This window comes from Lissotriton vulgaris, chromosome 5 (assembly GCF_964263255.1).
Source record: "Lissotriton vulgaris chromosome 5, aLisVul1.2, whole genome shotgun sequence".
NCBI classification, from domain to species: domain Eukaryota; kingdom Metazoa; phylum Chordata; class Amphibia; order Caudata; family Salamandridae; genus Lissotriton; species Lissotriton vulgaris.
This window is the reverse complement of record NC_141693.1, coordinates 1979582610-1979605916: the sequence shown is the minus strand read 5'-3', so window position 1 is coordinate 1979605916 and position 23307 is coordinate 1979582610. Positions and strand designations below refer to the sequence as shown.

Sequence of the window (23307 nt, the reverse complement as noted above, 5' to 3'; positions counted from 1 at the left end):
CCACAAAGGGTCATCATTAGTTTTGGGGTGAACTGTGGAGACAGGACACAGCTGGAACAGGGACTTCCTGGAGTCTACCACTAGTAAACTTCGGATTAGGGTGGTGGGTGAGGTTTTCTATCACAGAGCCATCCATGAAGTTGTTGTTGACCCATTTGTAATGTGTGTGACCTATTTGTTTCTATAGCAAACAGCTTTTGGAAATGGATCCCTAGGTGTGATGCAAGGGGCACCACAATGCACCACTGTCTTTGCCTGTCCGACAGTGGCGTGCATTCATTCGTGGAACAGACCAACGATTGTCTGCATGCACAGCATGGTTTAGCCCAAAAGTGGGACACGTATCTAAGTAAGGGTTGGCTGCTCGCCGCAGTGAGTAGAAAGGATGATATTTTAGTTCCTGTTGTAGTAATGGCTCAGCAGTCCCAGTGGGAAGAATTAACTGGACCTGAATATAAAGGAATGGCCACAGGGGCACGTGCATTTGTGGGGGTCTTATGAATAGACAAATATGCATTGTAAGTTATTGTTCTACTGTTCGAACCAACTTAAGAAGTGCTAGGATTCAGGATCTGCAGTTCTACAAAAACCCTCAGACTCGGAAATTTTAAGGTTTTTTTTTATATGAGCAAGCTTTAGAGAGATTTTCAGCTGCAAGGGGCCAGGCAGGGCAGCAAGGAACTGCAACTTCTCAAATGCAGTGCACCCGCAGTTGCTTCCTACTCGTCCCCGGAGACATAGTATCTCCCAGTGTCTAGATCTTTGCAGCCAATCAGACTGGCAGCAGACCAGCCAATCTGAACAGGCCTAAAAAACCAAGCCTGCGCTGTGCCTCAGAGGATAAGTAAGCCCACACTGTCACCGCTTCGTAGACCTATGAATAGGGCGACCAGGTGTCCTGAATTTGCCAGGACAGTCACAAATTTTCACCATCAATCCCGACTAATTTAAGCACATTTTCCAACAGTGCCTCGTTGCTTGTTTTTCCTGGTGGTTAGTGTTGTCAGTTAAGTCACAATGTGCCCCAGGTCGATGAAAAATCCAAGCCCTACTTCTGTGTAACGCGCTCATTTTTGGTTTTCAACGCCTGGTCTCCCTACCTATGAAGGGCACAGACATCTTTTTCCATAAATTTTGGACTGTCAGAGTCTGTAGAAGGGAATCTTGGTTACGGGGAGTCACTTGTGAGTCACTTCCGCATAGCGTGGACACCAGGAGATGGTCACCCATCCATAATTAAGAACAAAACATAACCAGAGTTCTTGAAGGGTCACTTGAAGGGTCAGTAGAAGAAGCACAGTACACTACCTCCAGGTCTCCTGCTTCTTCTAATACAGGGACAATAAACAATCAGCTCCTAGAAAGGGTTGCATCACTCAGAGCGCTCTATATATGGCTCTCTAAGTAGCAAAATGTCCTAGTTGTGAAAGAAGTCATCAAATCTGTGGCAAAAACCATTGGTTTGAGTACTAAGCAGGTAACACATGGCTGCAGGGAGATTTGAGCATGATTTAAACATCCTGGTTAAATAAAAAAGACACCTGGTGAATATTCAACTCAAAATGTACTCACCAAAATATTACATATTATTTTAAAGTCAAGAGGTTGTGATTCATGCAGGTGTAGTCTGGCATAAACCCCAATCGCTTGGCTATATATATTTTGTGATGATTGCTAGGCAACGCTTATGTTATAATTTTTGGGCTATGCATATCATGTGTTATAATTGTTGGCCTTTGCGTATCGTCTGTTATAAATGATGGGATCTGCGTACCATGTGTTATAAATGTTGGTCTATGCTTATTGTGTGCTGTAATTGTTGGCCTATGCATATTGTGTGTTATAATTGTTGGGCTCTATGTACCATTTGTTATAATTATTGGTCTATGCTTATTGTGTGTTATAATTGTTTGGGTGTGCGTACCTTTTGTTTAATTGTTGGTCTATGCGTATTGTGTGTTATAATTGATGGGCTCTGCATGCCATGTGTTATAATGAGTGGTCTATGCGTATTGTGTGTTGTAATTGTTGCCCTATGCACATCGCATGTTATAATTGTTGGGCTCTACGTACCATGTGTTATAATTGCTGGTCTAGGTGTATTGTGTGTTATAATTGTTGGTCTATGCATATTGTGTGTTATAATTGTTGGGCTCTTCGTACCATGTGTTATAATTGTTGGGCTCTACGTGCCATGTGTTATAATTGTTGGGCTCTTCGTACCATGTGTTATAATTGTTGGGCTCTACATGCCAAGTGTTATAATTGTTGGGCTCTACGTACCATGTGTTATAATTGCTGGTCTAGGTGTATTGTGTGTTATAATTGTTGGTCTATGCATATTGTGTGTTATAATTGTTGGGCTCTTCGTACCATGTGTTATAATTGTTGGGCTCTACGTGCCATGTGTTATAATTGTTGGGCTCTTCGTACCATGTGTTATAATTGTTGGGCTCTACGTGCCATGTGTTATAATTGTTGGGCTCTACGTACCATGTGTTATAATTGCCGGTCTATACGTATTGTGTGTTATAATTGTTGGTCTATGCGTATTGTGTGTTATAATTGTTGGTCTATGCGTACCGTGTGTTATAATTGTTGGTCTATGCGTACCGTGTGTTATAATTGTTGGTCTATGCGTACCGTGTGTTATAATTGTTGGGCTCTGCATATTGTGTGTTATAATTGTTGGTCTATGAGTATCATGTGTTATATTTGTTGGGTTGGATTGAAATGATAGTGGAGGTATAGAAGAGGGGAGGTACTAGAAAGTGTTTACAGTACACTGAACCTGTATCAAGGATGTTTTTGGACTCGAGGGTCTACCATGCGTACAGTTTCCCTGCATACATCTGCTTATACATAATTCACATAAGACTCATCGTTCTCAGATGGACAAAGCTACGCAGTTTTGGCCATCCCTAGTTGTGACCAACGCTACATTATGAAGCTCATGTCAATCTACTCCTGTCTCTTGGTTCCTCTTAGCCGCTGTCAGCTGCTCCCTTTCATATGAAGCAGGGAGAGGGTCTAATGCTCTCTGCTAAGGAGGAAGGTAGACCCTGCTGCAGGCAGAATTCAGGAAGATGTGAAAACCTGTAAGCTGGGTACCAGAAATGTCAGATGCGCAGGAAGAGCCCCCTTCCACAGGTAACCCCAATGCTGTGGCCACTCTTCAGCAGTCCAGCATTCCACTTTCATTCACAACAAGGTCCCTAGAAACCTGGCTAAGTGCAGCACTTAACAGCACCCCTAGACACTGTGTAAAGGCGGAAACCCCACAGCTGTCAACAGCACCCCAGACACTGTCAGAAGGCCAGAATCAACGCTAGACACTGTCAGAAGACCAGAATCAACCCTTGACACTGTCGGGAGGTTAAAACCCCACACCTGTCAACAGCAACCCTGGACACTGTCACAAGTCCAGAATCAACCCTAGACACGGTCAGAAGGCCAGAATCAACCCTAGACACTGTCAGAAGGTCAGAATCAACCCTAGACACAGTCAGAAGGCCAGAATCAACCCTAGACACTGTCAGAAGGCCAGAATCAACCCTAGACACTGTCAGAAGGTCAGAATCAACCCTAGACACGGTCAGAAGGCCAGAATCAACCCTGGACACTGTCACAAGTCCAGAATCAACCCTAGACACAGTCAGAAGGCCAGAATCAACCCTAGACACTGTCAGAAGGCCAGAATCAACCCTAGACACTGTCGGGAGGTTAAAACCCCACACCTGTCAACAGCAACCCTGGACACTGTCACAAGTCCAGAATCAACCCTAGACACGGTCAGAAGGCCAGAATCAACCCTATATACTGCCAGAAGGCCAGGGCCCCACAGCTGTCAATAGCACCCCTAGACACTGTCAGAAGTCTAGCAACAGCACGTGCTGCAGACACGAGGAAGGCCATAACCCAACGCTGTTAACAGCACAGGCTGCTGGCATGCGGAAGGCCAGACCTAACCGCTGTTGACAGCACAGGCTGTGGACAAGCAGAAGGCCCGAACCCCGCTGCTTTCAAGAGCACGGGCTGCGGACACGCAGAAGACCAGAACCCATTGTTGTTAACAGCACGGACTTTGGAGATCAGAACCTTTCGCTGTTAACAAAACGGGCTGTGGATACGCAGAAGGTCAGAACCCATCGTTGTTAACAGCACATGCTGCGGACACGAGGAAGGCCAGAACCCAAGAACCATCGCTGTTAACAGCACAGGCTGCTGACACGTGGAAGGCCAGAACCAACCGCTGTTAACAGCAGAGGCTGTGGACAAGCAGAAGGCCAGAACCCATCGCTGTTACCAGCACGGGCTGTGAACACGTAGATGGCCCGAACCCCGCTGCTTTCAAGAGCACGGGCTGCGGAAACGCAGAAGACCAGAACCCATTGTTGGTAACAGCACGGGTTGTGGAGGCCAGAACCTTTCACTGTTAACAGCACGGGCTGTGAATACGCAGAAGGCCAGAACCCATTGCTGTTAACAGCACCGGCTGCGGACACGCAGAAGGCCAGAACCCATCGTTGTTAACAGCAAGGCTGCGGACACGCAGGAGGAGAGGAACCCATTCTTGTTAACAGCACGGGCTGCGGACACGCGGAAAGCCAGAACCCCGCTGCTGTTAACAGCACGGGCTGCGGACACGTGGAAGGCCAGAACTCATCGTTGTTAACAGTGCTTGCTGCTGACACGAGGAAGGCCAGAATCCATCGCTGTTAACAGCAGAGGCTGCTGACACGCGGAAGGCCAGAACCAACCGCTGTTAACAGCACAGGCTGAGGACAAGCAGAAGGCCAGAACCCATCTCTGTTAACAGCACGGGATGTGGACACGTATAAGGCCCGAACCCCGCTGCTTTCAGGAGCACGGGCTGCGGACACGCAGAAGACCAGAACCCATTGTTGTTAACAGCACGGGCTGTGGAGGCCAAAACCTTTCACTGTTAACAGCACGGGCTGTGGATGCGCAGAAGGCCAGAACCCATTGCTGTTAACAGCAAGGCTGCGGACACGCTGGAGGAGAAGAACCCATTGCTGTTAACAGCAAGGCTGCGGACACGCTGGAGGAGAAGAACCCATTGCTGTTAACAGCACAGGCTGCGGATATACGGTAGGCCAGAACCCCGCTGCTGTTAACAGCACGTGCAGCGGACAGGAGGAAGGCCGAAACCCATCACTGTTAACAGCACAGGCTACTGACACGCGGAAGGCCCAGAACCAGCCGCAGTTAACAGGACCGGCTGTGGACACGTAGAAGGCCCGAACCCTGCTGCTTTCAAGAGCACGAGCTGCGGACACGCAGAAGACCAGAACCCATTGTTGTTAACAGCATGGGCTATGGAGGCCAGAACCTTTCACTGTTAACAGCACGGGCTGTGGATACGCAGAAGGCCAGAACCCATCGCAGTGAACAGCATGGGCTGCGGACACGCGGAAGGTCAGAACCCATCGTTGTTAACAGCACGGGCAGTGGACACGCGGAAGGCAGAACCCATTGTTGTTAAAAGCACGGGCAGTGGGCACGCGGAAGGCAGAACCCATCGTTGTTAACAGCACGGGCAGTGGACACGCGGAAGGTAGAACCCATTGTTGTTAAAAGCACGGGCAGTGGACACGCGGAAGGCAGAACCCATCGTTGTTAACAGCACGGGCAGTGGACACGCAGAAGGCTGAACCCATCGTTCTTAACAGCACGGGCAGTGGACACGCGGAAGGCAGAACCCATTGTTGTTAAAAGCACGGGCGGTGGACACGCGGAAGGTCATACGCTGACTGTCATTAAAAGCCAGATTGCTACTCTCTTACAGATACCAGAACCCCCTTCCCCCCACCTCCATCCCCTCACCCCCCTCACCTGTCATTACGAGGAAGGGTCCCGGACACAATCAGAAATATAGAAACACGCTTTTGTGCACAGCACGGCCCTGGAACACTGTCTGACAGACAGACAGACGCCACTGGCGGGGACGAGGTGGTGGGAAAGAGGACCCTACAAATGGAAGTACCTGATGCAAAGTGATGGGCTGTAAACTGTAACCGAATGTGTTTCAGATTTCAGCAGCCTTCACAGCCATAACAATGCGGAATTGTAACCCCTTGTGCACACCTGACGCCTCCGTGCAAACCCGTGGCCGCCGTCCCACAGGGGGGACCTTTTGAACAGTGGAGGGGCGTGAGTCCACGGCAAAGGAGTTAGCAGGCTGTTAAAAAAGTTGTTTCCACTTAGCTCCTTAAAGCTGTCCGGCTCAGTTGAGTTAAGCCGGGGCCCTTTGTCTGGGAGGTGTTGTTGGGACGGGGCACGTTTGAAGAATTTGGGGCTTAGCCGAGCTGGTGCGAAGGCATTTGACTCCTCGGGACGGCATCAGTTCATCTGTTAGAAGGTGGCAGCGGGGCCCCGCGCGGTTCACTGCCCCTCAATGGGGGGATATAAGCTGGGACGGGACCAGCTCCCCATGCGGTGGCTGCTTCCGCTGGCCCGGAATGTAGGTTTGATATCTGTGGGCGGGGCCTCGCCAGCCCTTTCAATGCAAACCCCGCCCCTTTCAGATGTCATCCGCTAACCTTCTTGAAAAGTCTGGTTCCCAGTTTTTGGGACGGTCTGTGATAAATGCTGCAGCCTTGCACATGTCGGAAGGTGTCAGACTTTGCCATTTAGTCATGGAAATCGTGGCTTTTAACTATGTTGTTTGTTTACTTAATAGGAAATGACGCACGCTGATTTTGTCTCTAACCTTTTCTCTTTTTTCACACTTAAAAGGCCAATTCAGTGAGTGCGCTTTAAGCTATATTTTGCAAGCATCAGTAACAGCTGCAATCCGTTTGCACCTTCTTGAGCCTGAGTGCGAAACTTCAGTGTGCAGCAAAACCCGTTTGCCCCACTGCCTCTAACATGAGCAAGAAAATCCAGCAAAAGAGACCTGCCCCGTCTGCTCACTCAGGTAAACCTTATTAGCAACGTCCCCTGGTTCGAAATTAATCAGAAGGCGCTATAATTTAGAGTCGGGGAGAGGCCACACAGCGGGAAGCCAGGCTCAATATGTAATTTTAATGCACACAGTCGGAGTTGTACAATCGACCGCCCCTTCCTGTAAAGGGCCCAGCCATCTGGCGTTTAATTTGTGCGGTGTTTGTGCAAACTCTCGCAAAGTTATCTTCCCTCATTCAAGCCCTGCTCCGTTCCTGGGCATCGGGGACTCTCCTGTTTACTTCCATAATTTCCGCTGCTGTCTTCCCTTTACCTTGCGGCCCACTCACCTGGGCTCTTCATTTCCTTCATTTTAAAGGCAAACACGTCGTAATTGTTTTATTACAGCCGTTTTATAATTGGTCGAAGCCTTCCATGTGTGATGCAGAATTTGCCGTCCGCATTAAGCGTGCTCCGACGGGCTGGTCAAACAGAAGCAGGGTGGTATAAAAATACAGGTCCGGGCAGAGGCTGGCTCCTGCCTACCAAGCACGGTGAGGTTGGTTACTACCCAACGCTTGTTGCTGTGGGCAACAGCTGGCAGATGATTCCGGACACCACCTTTGCATCCTGATAAGTAGAAATTCTGCAGATTTCACCTGGAGCAGGTGACCTTGCTTTCTTCTCTGTATGTCATTTCCACGCCTCTTACTTTCCCTCCAAAAGGTGGTGACTTTAGTCCACCTTAGTAAGGCAATACAAAGTGCACACCTTTTATAGCTGCAGCATCCATCAATTTCTTCCTCCTGAGAGATAATATGATAGACATAGGAGGTGACGTCTTTAATCTCAGGGTCCTTCTTGAATTGCGCCATTTCACTGCTGCTGGAGATGGACGGGCCAATATTAAAACTGCAAACATTTCTGACAGGCGTGTGCCCTGAAAGGCCTATATGGTTAAGGCACAGCCAACAGTGTGTTCTCACTCCAAATAACTGACTAATATCCACCACTGAAATTACTTTCATATTTCACCATATTAATTCGCCACTAATCCTTTATGGGCTTCTTGAATAGTGTTCTTCAACTCCCCATCAGGGGTAACAAGTGCTATATAAATACAAACCTTTGTCCTCCTCTATCCTTCTGCTGTCATTCCAAATCCAAATAACTGACTAACCTATGCACCACTCAAAATGTACTTGCATGTTTCACTATACTAATTCAACACTAATCCTATATGGGTCCCGGAGTAGTGTGCTACTCGACTAAAAAGCGCTTAACGCCTCGTCAGGGGTAGTAAGCGCTATATAAATGCAATTACAATACAATACAATACAATACATAAGACTGTCTGCCATGTTCCTTTCAGAGCCGCAGACCGCCCAGGAAATGCCCCAATTGTCTACAGACCGGTCCAGCTCAGTTTGATGCTCATGGCTTGTGTTGTAGGACACGGCTTTATCTCAAACTACTCACGTTAGGGAAACACCGCTTCTTCAAATCTACCTCATGGTGGGGGTGGGAGACTTGGAGTGGATTATAATACGGTCATTATTCATTCGTACTCATTTCAGTTGCTTTAGTCACTGCGCTATCACACTCTTCAGCCTGAACGCGTTCCCTGTGAGCTGTAGGTTCAAACCATGGCAGCCTTTCTGGGTTACAGACCTCTTGATGCTGTAGAGCTGGGCTCGCTGCAGAACAACCCCACCCTGCAAAGTGCATGCACTTATGTATTACAAGGCTGCTTGGGCACAGAGGCTCTCGGCTTGGAGTTGGTTTGCCCAATGAACGATGAGATGTCAGGTTTCTTCAGCTGTGGCGCCACCGACCCGGAACCCAATATCGTGTTACTGCTTACAATTTGACTTGTTATGCAGAGGCGGAAACATAGTCCATTTCTAATCAGACAGTCTTCCGTTGAGAGTATTTGTTAACATATCCCTCATGTTTACTTTACTTCCTTACTCCAAATACAGACAAACAGCTTGTGAGACACTCACTAGGACATTGCTCCATTAAGGCTCTTGACTGTGGTTCACCTGGCCCTTGAGCTCCCAACAGGATTGGCCAATCAGAAACGACTTAGGGAGAGGATACATTCTCAGATCTGTCAAATGACATCCTCTCGTCTTGTACCTGATGGTCAACTGACTCGGTTATCCAACAGCTCACTTGGAACACCAGATCACGCACACCAGGGGCTTGATCACTATTTTCACCATCACCTTTGTAGCAATGTCACAGAGCATGGATCTACAAAAGTAGGTGCTCTAAGAAGAAGCCAGAAGGCTTCCCTATGTGCCGACTCCTTGAACATATATTCCTTTTGCATTTGTGGGCAGTCAGATACATATAGAAAATTTGTTATTTTGAGCAGAGCTGGGATTTCAGAAGATGACATGTATTGCTGTGGCTAGAAGAAAAGCACCAGCAGCAGGTGTGGTGAATTTACTCCTGCAGGTGGTCACCAGAAGATAATGTCGGTACTTGTGGTGCCGGTGCCGGTGCCGGTGCCAGTGTTCTAGGCGGTGTAATTACACCGAGGGAACTTCTGAACACACCAGTCTTCAGACTTTAACTTACAAACATTTATTTCTCTGAAGTCTATGGAACTGTATTTTTATCATTAAAAATGTGCCTAAAAATGGAACTACCATAAGCCCACTTTGACTGGATAGATGTGTTTACTTTTTCATTTACTGTTGTATGTTATTGTGGAATCTGAGATGTGTTACAGTGGAAAGACCTTGAAAACATGTCTGTATGGAAACAAAGGACAGACAGTCTTCACACCAGGCACATGTCAACCCCCTCTTCATTTGGGAGGTGGAGTTTAAAGGGCACGCCCTGCCAAAGGCTTGCGTTGTACTTCTAAATAAACCACTCTCTCTGCCTCCCTACATTACTCTCACCTAATGGGGGTGGGGGTAGGCAGGACAAAAGGCAGAACATGACCACAGCCAAATATCTCCATCAAACACACACAAGCAGCACACCATACTTGTCTGGCAGGCTTTCTCCACCTCCATTTTGTGCAGCGTTGTCTCATGGCTGCACCGCCTCCATTTTGTGCAGCATGTCTCTCATGGTGCCTTGTCCTCCATTTTGTGCAGCATGTCGCTCAGCGAGCTGTCAATAGGCACAATCAGCAAGAGGGCCATGCTCGGTGTACCCACCAGGCCACATGGGCGTGCTCTGGGTCTCACAAACTAGAAAAAGGTCCCCAGAATATACACTATTGATGTGCGCTGATGGAGAAAAAAAGTCAAAGATACATCAGAGATCCTCCTTGTGCAAATAGTGCAAGGGCCCAGGCTTACGGTAAATTTGCTATATGGATAAGTAACCGCTCAATAGCAAAATATGTTTTACAGCAACTGATAGAGGAAAAATGTATTCCTTGTGTAAATCCGTTTTTTACTTATTGTTCTCTTAATATCATGTTTTCTCTTATTCTTACTTCACGCTTAAAAATGGATTACACAATACGAGAAATCGTTTTGTCGTGTGTACCTGTAAAACAGCGTCATATTCATTCACTCACGATTGCACTCAACTGGCTCAGTTGCTGCGCCACTCGGGTATTAGATATTGAATAATTTATAGGGAACAGGACAGGATATGCTCCCCATATACTGTACTGACTCAAGAGCGATTTTATTGAAATAGGAAAGGTTTCTAAATCTCCAAAAAGAAAGTGTAGGGCCCAACCAGGGGACGAGGAGAAGGTATACGTCATATAAGAGCATAACTACATAAAATGGGTGTGGTCCCGACATAAGGTGTAAATGGACAACTGTCAATACTCGGTGTGGGCGGAAATGTCCTATGTATGGCCAGGGACACAGTGGCTGCTCCCTGGTGCTTCTAGTCAGCAGGTCTTACGCCAATGCGTCTAGTTCTCTCCGCCTAATGGACCGCTCTCCACGCACTTCCATTGGCGGTCACATATTTCCACATTATGGCAGCTTTTCGCTGCTATGCACTGATGGAGAAATTTATGAAGAATCAAATTATAGCTCCTCGCTTCTGAATTAAAACAATTTTTCATTTAGGACGCCACTGATATGGCTCCGGCGCAGTCCACCTTTGGGAATCTGATGGTTCTTCCGCGCGGCGCTTTACGGCACCACCACGGCCCTGGGCAGATTACGGCAGCAATTTCCCTCTAATCTCTTCTGGAGCGCGGGTAGCTGTCATAAAAGTTATGGGCTCCGACAGAATTCCAAGGCTCATGTTTGCAATTAAAAAAATATTGATTAAAAAAATTGAGCCAAGGGAACTGAAGTTAATGTTCTGCCTCAATGGTGCAAACTTTGTCTCGAGATGCTGTTGGAGAGACTCTCACTGTGGAGTCTGCCTAACTTTTACTATTACTAGTTGCAAGCCACCAGGAGCTGTGAGCACTGCAAGGCAGCCAATGATGAACATGGACACACACGCTCTTTCTTCTGTGTACATAAGGACTTGCACTATTCTGCAATAAATCTATATAAAAGCTGTAGCCGTCCACGTTATCTGTGCTCAGAGTCACCATCTGGCTCCATTTACATAATCCATTCATTGGATAGAACCTACTGTGACCTAATTCGCTGCATAAGACATATTATGACATCATTAACAGGATGAAGTTAATTAATACATCATTCACTATGTAATGACTTAAAAAACAAAGTGAGACCTATTAAGAATAAGTGAACTCTGCTCTGTTCATGGAATTTGCAGCGTTTTCCACACTCCACATTACGCGAAGCTTAAGGAGTTCCGGTAAACTCCACTATGCAGAGCTGAGTTTTTTTCCTTGCTCGCTCTCGCAAACATCAAGTTGGCGAGCGCTAGCGAGAAAAATACACCTCCCGGTGAGATTTTTCCTCGTTCACGATCGTCAACGTCAAGTTGACGAGCACGAGCATGGAAAATCAACGTCACGGAGAGATTTCTCAACGCGGGCGGTCGGATTTCTCATTGCAAGTGGTTGCGTACCCCAGCGCCGGAAACAACGACATCACCCCTTCACAAGACCTCTGCAACTCCCTCGCCTCCTACTTCCACAACAAGATCGCGGACATACACAACAGCTTCAGCACTCAACCGACGCGCGCCACGACTGAACCACCACCCCGAACAACACCCTCCGCGCCTGGACCCCGATCTGCACCGAAGACACCATCCGCACGATGAACTCCATCCACTCCGGATCTCCGACCGACCCCTGCCCTCACCACGTCTTCAACAAGGCCGACGCTGTCATCGCACCCCACCTGCGGGACATCATCAACACCTCCTTCGACACCGCTATCTTCCCGGAGAGCTGGAAGCACGCCGAACTCAGCGCTCTACTAAAGAAGCCATCAGCCGACCCCACCGACCTCAAGAACTACCGCCCCATCTCGCTGCTCCCGTTTCCTGCAAAAGTCATCGAGAAGACCGTCAACAAGCAACTGGCCGCCTTCCTCAAGACGAACGGATCCCTCGACCTCTCGCAGTCTGGCTTCCGGGCCAACCACAGCACCGAGACTGCCCTGATCGCAGCCACCGATGACATCCGAGCCCTGCTCGACAACGGAGAAACAGCGGCCCTCATCCTCCTAGACCTCTCCGCGGCCTTCGACACTGTCTGCCACCGCACCCTAGTGGAGCGCCTCAGCAACGTCGGAATCCAGGAGAAGGCACTGAAATGGATCACCTCGTTCCTCGCCGGAAGGACACAGAGAGTCCGCCTCCCCTCGTTCAGATCAGAAGCCACCGAAGTCATCTGCTGCGTTCCTCAAGGCTCCTCGCTCAGCCCAACCCTCTTCAACGTCTACATGAGCCCCCTCGCAGCCATCGCACGCCAACACAACCTCAACATCATCTCCTACGCCGACGACACCCCTGATCCTCTCCCTCCCCAACGACCCCGCCACCGCCAGAGCCAACCTACACGAAGGGATGACAGACGTAGCCAAGTGGATGATGAACAGCCGCCTGAAACTGAACTCAGACAAGACGGAAGTCCTCATCCTGGATCTTCACCCTCCGCCTGGGACGACTCCTGGTGGCCCCCCGCCCTGGGCAGCGCTCCCAAACCAACAGACCACGCACGCAACCTGGGCTTCATCCTGGACTCTTCCCTCTCCATGACCAGACAAGTCAACGCTGTATCCTCGTCGTGCTTCAACATCCTGCGCATGATACGTAAGATCTTCCGGTGGATCCCCACCGAGACCAGGAAGACGGTCACCCAGGCTCTCGTCACCAGCCGTTTGGACTACGGCAACTCCCTCTACGCCGGAACCACCGCCAAACTCCAGAAGAGACTCCAGCGGATTCAGAACGCCTCAGCACGACTCATCCTGGACATCACCCGTCGCAGCCACATCTCCGGACACCTCAGAGATCTGCACTGGCTCCCGGTCAACAAGAGAATCATCTTCTGTCTCCTCACCCACGCGCAAAAAGCCCTACACAACCAAGGCCCAGGATACCTCAACAGCCGCCTCAACTTCTACGCTCCTACACGCCAACTTCGATCGACCGGTCACGCCCTCGCCGCCGTCCCCCGCATCCGAAGAGCCACCACAGGAGGAAGGTCCTTCTCCTACCTGGCCGCCAATACTTGGAACTCCCTCCCGACCCACCTCCGCCTGACCCAGGACCACCTTGCCTTCAGGAGACAGCTCAAGACCTGGCTGTTCGAGCAGTAGCGGACCCCCCCTCCCCTAGCGCCTTGAGACCCTCCGGGTTAGTAGTGCGCTATATAAATGCTTTGATTGATTGATTGATTGATTGATTGCGTATGATCGCTGCTGCTCACGATGAGAAACCGTCCATTCACATTGAGAAAGCTGCTGCTTGAGTAAAAAATCTACTACAACAGCAGAAAGGAATCAGCGCACGCTTGCGCTGTGCATGGTGCCGTTCGCAATGATTGCATAGTATAAACAAACACCCGGCGCTAAAAATCACTGCAAACGGCATTTATCTAAAACAGGCTTAATTAAGAGTCTATGGGACCTATGATGTTATCATTTACTGGGCGAAACCGAATATGACATCAATAAACAAAGAGATCTGTTATGATGTTGTTCACTGAATGAGACCTAGCGTGCCATACTTCAGTGAATGAGACCTATTATGACCTCATAAACGGGATAAGGTTTTTGTCAGATCATTCCCTCTACGCTCATCAAGAGAGCATGTCCTAAAATTCCTTAACGGATCAAAGGATTTTACTTGTCTGTGTTAATGGGACAATGCGCTAGTACATATGGCCAAGGTCTGGTAGATTTTGACTCAAAGCACATAAAAAGGCAATTATAAGATATTATCCCTTCAGTCGTCCTTATTGATTTATTCAAATACATTGATTTAAATTAATTTGGATTTCATGTAAAGCTCTTTCACCACTTTACTGCAACTTATCAGCACTTCACAAGGTAGGGAGAAAAAAAGAAGGCAGTCTGATGTACGATTCGGTGATTGAAAACAGAACAAATGAGTGACGCCACCGATACCAGCCTACAACTCACACAGGCATTGGTCAGCCCGGCGCGGGAACCCAGAAGTGCATTAAGCACTTCTGGATCGGGGAGAACCAGTCTTCTCCGGACCCCGACCCTTTAAAAGGGGTGGCCGAGCAGCAAAGTAGTCTCTTTCACTGATCACCACTCCGATACGATGTGTTGTCATGACCCCAAACCTAAAAAGTACTGATGGTGTTTGCGTGTGATCTATGCCACGGGGAGGATGCTGGTGGTGGAGAACCATGAACCACGAGGTGGGGGGAGATCCCGGGAGTTGATGGTCTGCGATCTGCGGTCTGCTTCTGAATCAGGGTGTAGGGGCGGGGACTCAGCAATACCTGCTCATAGTGTAATTTCACATTATTTTTACGTAGCACAAATTTGCCAATTATTTGTCCTCTTAGCACTTTGGGGCGCACATCCATGCCTCAGTTGTGGGCTTGCCCACAGGGTTGGGAATTCTCTGATTTTCATAACCTGGTGATATGTTCACGAGGATTTTGCAAAAGCATGCAGGGAAGGCTGCAGCATGGAGCGCCCAACACTGCTGGCGGATGGCGCTGTTGGCAGTGACCCAGTAAATGAAAGAACATTTATTACCGCCAGTGACACACATCTAGGAAGAGAAAATGGTTTGTGCCAGCCAACAGCGTAATAACTTGTCCTGCATGCCGGGGTTATGTTACGCCGGTGACATTCCACAAGCCCACCATGCCACGGGGTATGTGAGTGATGTGCGAGAGGAGATGTGTTAGTCATGAGGTCTAATGCCTCTCCAACAGGGGTCCTCTGGCAGGCCCTCTAAATTCATCTGCATACTCTATTATTCGGGCTCCCGGTTTTATGGTATTTATTTTTTTAACATTTACGTCTGTATTTATCCATATTTATTTGTTGGCCAACTTATTGGTATTTACCCATATTTTTTTGTTTTTGTTTTGAGAATAATTGAAGTCATGAAATGGTATAGTTCAACATTTATTTAACTGATTAAAAAGTGCTCTAACCTTTGTGCCTGACCCGTTTTAGCAAATTAAACAGACAAATATAGCAAAACACTACACCCACATGTAAATATCACCATTATAATACAAATATATGTTAACATATGCCTGTATTTAGGGAAAACTCAACCTGTTTTTAACTTTCCAATCTGTCAATCTGCTCAGCTGCTATCCTGGAAATCGCGAAGATAGAATGGAGAATCACTCACATAAATCACAATTTTGCAAAAAAAATTCTGCTTTTGAAAATAAATACAGTAGAAAACATGTTGATTTCTGTCTGTATTTCTCTGTAAAAATCAGGAAAAACAGAAAACTGAGTCTTATCTATTATTACTACTAGAGGAGTGTGCAGAATACATGTTACCGGGTATGCGCACAGGAGTACGCAGTCACCGTGCACAAGGACTGAGGGGTAATGAATAAAACAAGCTTGTAACTAGGCCTGGGCGGTTCCGCGTGACCAAAAACCTCTGCCATGCTACACAGAGTTCCGCAAGCGGCGGAGTGCTTGTCCTGCGCTCAAACATCAGCACGACTGCACCACACACAGAACAAGGGGGCGCTGCAGAAGCTCTACTTGAGCGGCAGCTTCCTCAAAGCGAACGGAAGGTTTCTCAACTCGAGCGGTAGTGACCATCCGTGGGAAATCTCGCGGTGATGTGGTCTGGAGTAAGATTTTTCCCGCTCTTGTTCGCCAACTTAATGTTGGCAAGTATAAGTTAGGAAAAAAGGCTCTGCGCTACACGTAGCAGGAAAAACTCCACAAACTCGAGTGGAGTGGAATTTCACGCTCAGGCCTACATGTACCAAATGCAAAGTCCAGCCCATTATTAACACTCTAATGTCAGTGATATGAGGCTCTATGCTAGTGCAGGCGTGAGCATGTGTGTTTGCGTACCTTGTGCATGCACATGGAGATGTATTTTCGCTAATGCGTTTCATTATAAACGCATGAAAATGATTATCTTTAATATACTGTGTATGCACATAGTCCATCACTTCCTTCAGAGGTGTAATTGTATATATAGTTGAGTTAACAACCAATAATCTTGTAATGTCATGAAATAAATCCTAATTTATGTGCACGCACACATACAGGTTTATATTCAGATGTGGGTTGCCATGTAGAAATTAAAATTACTTTTTTTAAAGTTGTGTTTGTAGGGCGTGGTTAACGACCAACAGACGTGGAACACTGGGCAGATAATAAAAATACTATTTATGAAGCATTCAGTGTATAGGCAGAGCGGTCCCATGGCTCCAGAAATGCGCTCATGGTGGCACACATGCACCGCACCCGTGGCTCCAGAAATGCGCTCATGGTGGCACACATGCACCGCACCCGTGGCTCCAGAAATGCGCTCATGGTGGCACACATGCACCGCACCCGTGGCTCCAGAAATGCGCTCATGGTGGCACACATGCACCGCACCCGTGGCTCCAGAAATGCGCTCATGGTGGCACACATGCACCGCACCCGTGGCTCCAGAAATGCGCTCATGGCGGCACACATGCACCACACCCGTGGCTCCAGAATCGCACTCATGGCTGCACACATGCACCGCACCCGTGGCTCCAGAAATGCGCTCATGGCGGCACACATGCACCACACCCGTGGCTCCAGAAATGCACTCATGGCGACACACATGCACCGCACCCGTGGCTCCAGAAATGCACTCATGGTGGCACACATGCACCGCACCTGTGGCTCCAGAAATGCGCTCATAGCTGCACATATGCACCGCAACCGTGGCTTCAGAAATGCACTCATGGCGGCACACATGCACCGCACCTGTGGCTCCAGAAATGCACTCATGGCGGCACACATGCACCGCAACCGTGGCTTCAGAAATGCACTCATGGCAGCACACATGCACCGCACCCGTGGCTCCAGAAATGCACTCATGGTGGCACATATGCACCGCACCCGTGGCTCCAGAAATGCACTCATGGTGGCACACATGCACCGCACCCGTGGCTCCAGAAATGCGCTCATGGCGGCACACATGCACCACACCCGTGGCTCCAGAAATGCACTCATGGCTGCACACATGCACCGCACCCGTGGCTCCAGAAATGCGCTCATGGCGGCACACATGCACCACACCCGTGGCTCCAGAAATGCACTCATGGCTGCACACATGCACCGCACCCGTGGCTCCAGAAATGCGCTCATGGTGGCACACATGCACCGCACCTGTGGCTCCAGAAATGCGCTCATAGCTGCACATATGCACCGCAACCGTGGCTTCAGAAATGCACTCATGGCGGCACACATGCACCGCACCTGTGGCTCCAGAAATGCACTCATGGCGGCACACATGCACCGCAACCGTGGCTTCAGAAATGCACTCATGGCAGCACACATGCACCGCACCCGTGGCTCCAGAAATGCGCTCATGGCTGCACATATGCACCGCACCCGTGGCTCCTGAAATGCACTCATGGCTGCACACATGCACCGCACCCGTGGCTCCAGAAATGCACTCATGGCGGCACACATGCACCGCACCTGTGGCCCCAGAAATGCACTCATGGCGGCACACATGCACCGCACCCGTGGCTCCAGAAATGCACTCATGGCGGCACACATGCACTCCACTCATTTTTCCAGGCATGCACCTATGGCTCAAGACATGTATCTATGGATGCAGGCATGCAGCCTATGGCTGAAGACATGCACTCATGGGTCCAGACATGCATCCATGGCTCCAGACATGCACCTATGAATGCAGGCATGCACCCTATTGCTGAAAACATGCACCCATGGCTCCAGACATTCATCCATGGCTCCAGACAGGCAGCCATTGCTCCAGACAGGCACCCATGGCTCCAGACATACACCAGGGCTCCAGACATGGACCCATGGATCCAGGCATGCACCAGGGTTCCAGATATGTATTCTTGACTCCAGACATCCACCCTTGGATATAGACATGCAGCCATGGCTGTGGCTCCTGACATGCATCCATGTCTGCAGACATGCTCCCGTAGCTCTAGACATGCACCTATGGATGCAGTCATGAACCCTCCACTGCAAACATGCACCCACAGCTCTAGACATGCACCCCAGCTCCAGACATGTACCCTATGGATGCTGACATGCACCCTATGGCTTCAGACATGCACCCATGGCTCCAGACATGCATCCTTGGCTCCAGACATGCACCAGAGCTCCAGACATGCACCCATGGATCCAGGCATGCATCAGGGCTCCAGACATGCACTCATGGCTCCAGACATGCATCAGGGTTCCAGATATGTATGCTTGACTCCAGACATCCACCCTTGGATATAGACATGCAGCCAAGGCTGTGTCTCCTGACATGCATCAATGTCTGCAGACATGCTCCTGTAGCTCTAGACATGCACCTATGGATGCAGTCATGAACCTTCAACTGCAGACATGCACCCACAGTTCCAGACATGCACCCCAGCTCCAGACATGTACCCTATGGATGCTGACATGCACCCTATGGCTCCAGACATGCACCCATGGTTCCAGACATCTAACCTTGGATATAGACGAACTCTACTGGACAATGGAGACACAGTCGCCCTCATCCTCCTCGACCTCTCCGCAGCCTTCGACACAGTCTGTCATAGCACCCTTTTACAGCGCCTCAGAAACGTCGGAATCCAAGGAAAAGCACTGGAATGGATCACTTCGTTCCTCACCGGAAGAACCCAGAGAGTTCCACCATTCAAGTCAGAGGCCACTGAAGTCATCTGCGGCGTACCACAAGGATCTTCACTCAGCCCCACCCTCTTCAACGTATACATGAGCCCCCTCGCGTTCATCGCACGCCAACACAACCTCAACATCATCTCCTACGCCGATGACACCCAACTGATCCTATCACTCACCAGAGACCCTAACACTGCCAAAACCAACCTGCATGAAGGAATGAAAGAAGTAGCCGAATGGATGAAGCACAGCCGTCTGAAACTGAACTCAGACAAAACCGAAGTCCTCATCCTAGCCACCTCTCCCTCCGCCTGGGATGACTCTTGGTGGCCAGAGGCCCTTGGAAAAGCAGCCATCCTGAGGGACCACGGACGGAACCTGGGCGTCATCCTGGATTCCTCACTCTCGATGAACAGACAAGTCAACGCCGTTTCTTCATCTTGCTTCAACATTCTTCGAATGCTCAAAAAAACATTTCGCTGGATCCCCACCGAAACTAGAAAAACGGTCACCCACGCACTGGTCACGAGCCGCCTGGACTACGGAAACACCCTATACGCCGGTACCACCGCAAAACTCCTGAAAAAACTCCAACGCATCCAGAATGCTTCAGCCAGGCTCATATTAGACATCCCGCGTAATGAACACATCTCTGGTCACCTGAGAAACCTCCACTGGCTCCCCGTCAATAAGAGGATTACTTTCCGCCTCCTAACCCACGCACACAAAGCACTTTACGAAATTGGACCCGAATGCCTCAACACGCGACTGTCCTTCTACATCCCCTCTCGCCAACTACGATCCTCCAACCAAGCCCTTGCCACTGTACCTCGCATCAACAAAACCACCATGGGAGGTAGATCCTTCTCCTACCTGGCAGCTAAAACCTGGAACTCACTTCCCACTCACCTTCGCCTTACTCAGAACCACCTAGCATTCAGAAAGCAACTCAAAACGTGGATATTCGACAAGTAATTCCCCACCCTTCCTCAAGCGCCTTGAGACCCTCTGGGTATGTAGCGCGCTATATAAATTTCTTGACTTGACTTGACTAGACATGCAGCCATGGCTGTGGCTCCTGACATGCATCCATGTCTGCAGACATGCTCCCGTGGCTCGAGACATGCACCTATTGTATTGTATTGTAATTGCATTTATTTATATCGCTTTCTACCCCTGACGAGGCGTCAAATCGCTTTTTCAGCGTGTAGCACGCTACTCCGGAACCCATAACGATTAGTGGTGAATTAGTATAGTGAAATATTAAAGTAATTTGAATGGTGGATATTAGTCAGTTGTTTGGATTGAGAAGGATAGCAGAGGGATAGAAGAGGGAAAAGGTTTGCACTTATATAGCACTTGATACCTCTGATGGGGTGTTGAAGCGCTTTTTTTTTTAGAGTAGCACGCTACTCCAGAACCCATTAAAGGATTAGTGTTGAATTAGGATAGTGAAATATGAAAGTAATTTGAGTGGTGAATGTTAGTTATTTGGATGTAGGTGCAAAACCGAAAACATGTGTAGCTCTCCCGGCTTTAAAATCCTCATCGATAAAAAACGTCATTTCGCCTTAAAAGTGTTCAGAAGGCTCATCAAGTTACTAAATGTAGAGGTGCCTAGATTATTTTCTATACTCAAAGAGAGGGACAAGTCAAAGTTGGGAAGGTGTTCACCAGAACTAAGTGAGGTGCTGCTTCGGAACTCCACAAAGGAATTCCTCCACCCTGGAAATGCCAATCCACTAACAGAGGCCTTATTCAAATGTGAATTATTTATATAGAGGAGATTTTTGACAAACAACATGGACATTCGCAATAGTTTAATTACCACCCAGCTCTGTGGTCTTCAATATAGATTATTGCATCAAGCGTTCAACCCCCTGAGCTAATCCTTTTCTACTGCAGTAGGTGGGCCGTGACTGGATGAGGTAGGCAGACAAAGAGTGTGTCCAGCAATGTGAGTGAACTGATGAAATGAACGAGTTAAATGTGATTAGCTCCAGACATGCACCCTATGGATGCTGACGTGCTCCCATGGTTCCGACATGCATCCTTGGATGTAGACATGCAACCATTGTTATGGCTCCAGACATGCATCCATGTCTGCAGACATGCTACCGTGGGTCGAGACATTCACCTATGGATGCTGTCATGAACCCTCAGCTTCAGACATGAATCCGCAGCTCCAGACATGCACCCATGGCTCCAGACATGCACCACTGTTCCAGACATGCACCCTTCATTGTAGGTATGTGCTCACGGCTGTAGACATGCACCCTTGGCTGCAGAAATGCACAATGGATTCAGACATGCACCCACGGATGCAGACATGCATCCAGGGCTCCAGACATGCACCACTGCCCCAGACATGCACCCTTCATTGTAGGTATGTGCTCACGGCTGTAGACATGCACCCTTGGCTGCAGAAATGCACAATGGATTCAGACATGCGCCCACGGATGCAGACATGCATCCCGGGCTCCAGACATGCACCACTGCCCCAGACATGCACCTTTAGTTGTAGGGATGTGCTCACGGCTGCAGACATATGCCTATGGATGCAGGCTTGCACCCTATGGCTGAAGACATGCGCCTATTGTTGCCCGCATGCACCCTATGGCTGCAGGCATGCTCCCATGGTTCTAAACATGCACCTATAGATGCAGTCATGAACCCTCATCTGCTGACATGCACCCGCAGCTCCAAACATGCATCCAGGGCTCCAGACATGCACCACTGCCCCAGACATGCACCTTTAGTTGTAGGGATGTGCTCATGGCTGCAGACATATGCCTATGGATGCAGGCTCGCACCCTATGGCTGCAGACATGCGCCTATTGGTGCCCGCATGCACCCTATGGCTGCAGGCATGCTCCCATGGTTCTAAACATGCACCTATAGATGCAGTCATGAACCCTCATCTTCTGACATGCACCCGCAGCTCCAAACATGCATCCAGGGCTCCAGACATGCACCACTGCCCCAGACATGCACCTTTAGTTGTAGGGATGTGCTCACGGCTGCAGACATATGCCTATGGATGCAGGCTCGCACCCTATGGCTGCAGACATGCATCCATGGCTCCAGACATGCACCACTGCTCCAGACATGCACTACTGCTCCAGACATGCGCCTTTAGTTGTAGGCATGTACTCACGGCTGCAGACATGCACCAATGGCTGTAGACATGCACTCCTGGCTGCAGACATGTACCTATGGATTCAGATATGCACCCATGGCTCCAGACATGTGCCCTTGGCTGCAGACATGCATTCCTGATTGTATACATGCACTTGGCTCCAGACATGCACCCACGACGGCAGACATGCACCGCTGGCTATAGACATGCACCCACGGCTGCAGACATGCACCAATGACTGCAGACATGCACCCACAGCTGTGAAAATACACCCATGACTCCAGACATGCACCCACGACTGCAGACATGCATCCACAGCTGTGAACATGCACCCAGAGCTCCAGACATGCACCCTTGGCTATAGACATACCCCGATGGTTCCAGACATGTACCCACGCCTGCAGACATGCACCCACCGCTCTGGGCATGCAGCCATGGCTCCAGACATGCACATGGCTGTGGACATGCACCCACATACACTCCTGGCTGCAGACATGCACCCATAGCTATAGACATGCACCCACAGCTGTGGGCATGTACTCCTAGCTACAGACATGCACCCTTGGCTATAGACATGCTCATGACTGTGGACATGCACCCACATGCACTCGTGGTTTTAGACATGTGCCCATGTTGGCAGACACGCTCACCTGGCTGCAGACACGCTCACCTGGCTGCAGACATGCACCCGTAGCTATAGTGAAAAAGAGCAAGAGCCACAGACATAGATAGACATTACGCTGTGTCTATGTGTGTTCTCTTAATGGAATCGATCATTAAAGCATTGTTATTGTGTAACACTTATTGATTTATCCTTTTTGTTCAAAAAATTGAGTGTAATAAATTGTTAGTTGGAAAAAATGAAAAGGTAAGAGCCAAAACAAATAATGAATTAAACACTTCGAAAGCTGGAATATTAAATAAATAAAAAATCAGGACACTATAGGAAGACAGGCAAGAATTGCAAAATTCTGGTGCCCAGGGAAACAGGAAGTCTTATAACTTCAAACGGTTATTTAAAAGTCAATTATCCAGCCAGTGGTTGGCCATGAAAGC

The 23307-nt window shown here is 49.0% G+C and overlaps 1 protein-coding gene across 2 annotated transcripts in view; it reads right to left on the bottom strand.

The window, feature by feature from the left end:
• The window catches only part of LMX1B (LIM homeobox transcription factor 1 beta), a 210156-nt gene that overhangs the window by 15527 nt on the left and 171322 nt on the right, over window positions 1–23307 (bottom strand). The gene's annotated exons all lie outside the window — the stretch shown is intronic.